The sequence below is a fragment of the Miscanthus floridulus genome, chromosome 18 (genome assembly GCF_019320115.1).
Source record: "Miscanthus floridulus cultivar M001 chromosome 18, ASM1932011v1, whole genome shotgun sequence".
NCBI lineage: Eukaryota > Viridiplantae > Streptophyta > Magnoliopsida > Poales > Poaceae > Miscanthus > Miscanthus floridulus.
The window spans coordinates 127,101,332-127,105,033 of record NC_089597.1 but is presented as its reverse complement, the minus strand read 5'-3'; the positions used below and the strand labels follow the sequence as shown (position 1 = coordinate 127,105,033).

At 50.4% G+C, this 3,702-nt stretch overlaps 1 long non-coding RNA gene across 1 annotated transcript; it reads left to right on the top strand.

The window, feature by feature from the left end:
- Positions 1-326: 326 nt before the first annotated feature.
- Positions 327-3,384, top strand: LOC136523810 (uncharacterized). Its single transcript, XR_010776165.1, has 5 exons — positions 327-582; positions 669-966; positions 1,048-1,105; positions 1,185-2,493; positions 2,582-3,384. It is a non-coding gene; the product is annotated as an uncharacterized lncRNA (long non-coding RNA).
- The last annotated feature ends 318 nt before the right edge of the window (positions 3,385-3,702 follow it).

Sequence of the window (3,702 nt, the reverse complement as noted above, 5' to 3'; positions counted from 1 at the left end):
TTTGTTCATCTTTGCTAAACCTTCCTTGGCATTCCCTCTTCCATCACCCTTTTTCGCTATTTCTTCAAACTAAAACCGCACCTGGACGCCACAAACCCTAGCGTGCTGGGTGGAGCCGGTATTCAGTTTCGGGCGGGTAGGAAGAAGGACTACCCCCACTATACCCTCGTCGAGTCCGTGAAGAACTAGAGGGCCAAGTGGTTCTATGCGGGTAACATGTACCCGCTGTTGGGTACACACAGCAACGATGCGCTGGTACCCAACACGCGCTAGGACAAGGAGCCCATGAGCGTAGCCGAGCTTGAGGGAATCCAGTCATTCCTCAAGCATCTCTCGGTCATGAGGGACCAAGGCCTAAATGGAGTTGGTATAGTTGCCAGCTTCATCAGGCACCGGGTGCAGCCTCTGCAAGAGAGGGTGCTCTACGGCTTTGAATATGTTGGGACGCAGGATTCGGCTCGAGTGACAACCAAGGAGTTGTTAGAAGAAGAAGTCCTAGAGTGGACCCAGAATGTGCTCCAAGTGGTGTTGGTGATCCCATACCAATACCCAGAGCTTAGTCGCGGGAACCCACCCCCAGGTGTAAGTAGTCCGAGAACTCCTTATTATTTTGTAGTCTGTTGAAATTGTTGATGCTAACTTCTTGTTTTTGTTTACTGCTAGAGTAGCACTTGGGGTGCAAGTTCAACGACCTACCTGCCCCACCTCCGTGTTCAGAGTTTGGAGGAGTTGGCGGAAGCGGGGCTGGGTCTGGCAGAGCGGGCGGAGGGAGTGCTCCCTCTGCTCTCCCTGTGGAGGGAGAGGGCGACAGCGCCTCAGGGAACCTGGATGATTTCAAAGTCTAGGTGAACCAGAGTGCTAGGGAGGCAGCCGCCCTAGGAAAACGGTCCCTGGAAGACGACGCTACCACCAGCGACAGTGGGGCAGTTCCCAAGAGGCATCATCGGTCTTGTTCGTCGAGACTAGGTAAGAGTCGACTGAGTAATCCCCATGTGAGCTTCTGTTTACACTATACTGATCCCAAATTCTAAATTGCTACCACTAAAGAGGCCATGGAAGGGTAGGCAAAAGTAGAGGAGGAAGACACCTCATTGTTCGCCCGACAGTAAGTGTTTTACCCCTGTAGAATTCTGCACTGAAATCTGAAGTGGGTGCTTGAAGTGACTTTGGACTTATCTTTGTAGGATGCCGCCGCCGGATGTGTTGGGCACCCGGGCGCTATCTCAGAGTGGAGGAATCACTCCTAGAGTGGGTGTGAGTACTGTGAGTCTTCCCAAAGACTCAGTGCTGTTGGCACCAGTTCTGAGTGGAGGATTGGGTCATACGCTCAGCGGAATGTCGCTGGGCATGCCCACCCTGAGGAAGAAATCTAGTTCCAAGTAAGTGCCCAGATACCTTTGTTGCAAGGTCATACGCTCAGCGGAATGTCGCTGGGCATGCCCACCCTGAGGAAGAAATCTAGTTCCAAGTAAGTGACCGGGTGGAGAGAGGCTAGGAGGGTAGGCCCGCATCTTCTCCCAAGTCTGTGGAGGCGTCGCGGATGGAGGGACCTATCCCTGCTGGTGGTGAAGCAAAGCAATCTACGGAGCCAACTGCCATAGGAGGAGAGGAGGTGCCGCAGCTCTAGGTTGTGGTGCCTGGTGAAGAAGAGGCGCATCAGTCGCCGAGAATGGGGCCTGTGGAGGCTGCTGCAGAAGAAGAGGAGGGGCAGAGCATGGTGGGTGATGTTGCTGCGCCGAGTGCCCCTAAGCCAGAAGTGCCGGTGACGAGCGCCCCGGCCCCTAAGGGGGACATCATTATTCTGGTGAGTGAGCTAGGAACCCAGCTCCAGGCGTATAGCTCAGAGTTCTCTGGGTTGGTGCGGTCATGGTCCAGGTTACTGACCTAAGCCTCTGTCTTCGACAGCCAGCTGCGGGTAAGTAGATATACTTTGTTTTTTTTTTTGCTTTGTTTTTTCCGTGTTCTTATGACAGGAGCAGTCATATGCTCAAGGTGCGAAGCTGATGCTGTGTTTAGTTTGAGGGAAAGTTGGAATTTGGGTACTGTAGCACTTTCGTTTTTATTTAGTAAATAGTGTTTAATTATGGACTAATTAGGCTCAAAACGTTCGTCTCGCGATTTCCAACCAAACTGTGCAATTAATTTTTTTTTTCGTCTACATTTACTGCTCCATGCACGTATCGCAAGATTCGATGTGACGGATACCGTAGCACTTTTTTGGAACTATTTTTGGAACTGAACACGCGCTGAGGGCTTCTGCTGAATTCTAGAAGATCTAAGCAGAGCTGGCCAAGCTGAGGGAGGAGAAGGCCCAGAAAGAGGCCAAGTTAGAGTCTGCTAAGAAGCATCACGAGGAGACCTTGTGCATCCTCCGCTCCCAGATTGGCGAGGCCGAGCGCCATAATAATGCCGCTGAGGCTAGGAAGAATGACGCCTTCGACTCCCTTCTAAAAATGACTGAGAAGGCGGAACTCTTCGATAAAAAACTTAAAGGTAACAAATCTTGCTTGACTTCTCTATAGTTCTAATGCTCGTGGTACCCGGAGATTATAACCATAATCACTTGTTTTTCTTTTGGTAGAGGAGCAAGTTAGAATCCAACAACTGGAGGGCTCGGTGAAGGAGCTGAATGAGGCCTTGAGGACCTAGCACAACCAGGCCGAAGGGGTAACGCAATGGGCGAGTGAAGAACTCGCTCGTGCTAAGCTGATAAGCGTGGAGCTAACCGTGATCTGATGCAAGCGCTGAAGTTAGTCAATGATATGAAGGCCTAGCTGGAGGTCATACAATCGGAGCGGGACGCGTTATGGGACATCTGTTGGCAGTTCTTAACGCATATTTTTATCGCCAACATTTTAACAAAATATGATAAATATGATCACCAAAACTTAGAATAGGGCTTTATAACTCACTATCTCCACAAGTTTTGGTATATATATGTTTTGCAGGGCAAGATACTAAAATACATCAAAATGCGCAATCAAGAAAGCACATTTAGCAAAACAAAAGCAAAAGCCCAACCAAAGGTCAGAACTAGGCCAGAACACCGACGAGAAAGGCATCCAGGCCTAGCCAGCAAGCCACCAGAGCAAGGCAGTGGCCAGCAGGCTGGCCCAGGGTGCGGGCGCACCGCCCCCAAACTCGCTCGGCCCCACCTCGCTCTGGCGGTTGCATGGCGGCACGCTAAGGGCGGTTTGGGATGTTTCCTAATTTATCTCCCGCCAAACCGACCTCAGCAAGTATAAAAGCATGGTTAGAGCTCACCTTCAAGGCATTCATGATATACATATTTGTAGAAGAAGAAGAGGGACACACTCAGTTCCATTAGCTTCTAGCTCGATTAGTAGGGAGTGAGAGAGGGAAAGAGTTAGAGGAATAGCGGAGTAGCGGAACCCTCTACCTCTTGTACTCGGCAAGCCTTGTACCTCGGGTGGACGGAGTGCCGGACTTGTTGGCCCCCTCTACACTTGTACCTCTATGATCATCTTACTACTTGGAGTAAGAAGTTCGTGTTCATCTTTCGGTTTTGATTCTTTAAGTAAAGTTATCATTGTTAATACTTACTTGCGGGTTCATCGTCCGTACTCATGCTGGGTGCTCTAGTAGAGGACTCCTGATAAAGACAGAAGTTCCTAGCCAACGTTAGAGTAGTAGCGGTTAGCGTAGATGTGGTGTCTAAGCTACACGCCGCCTTCGTTTGCC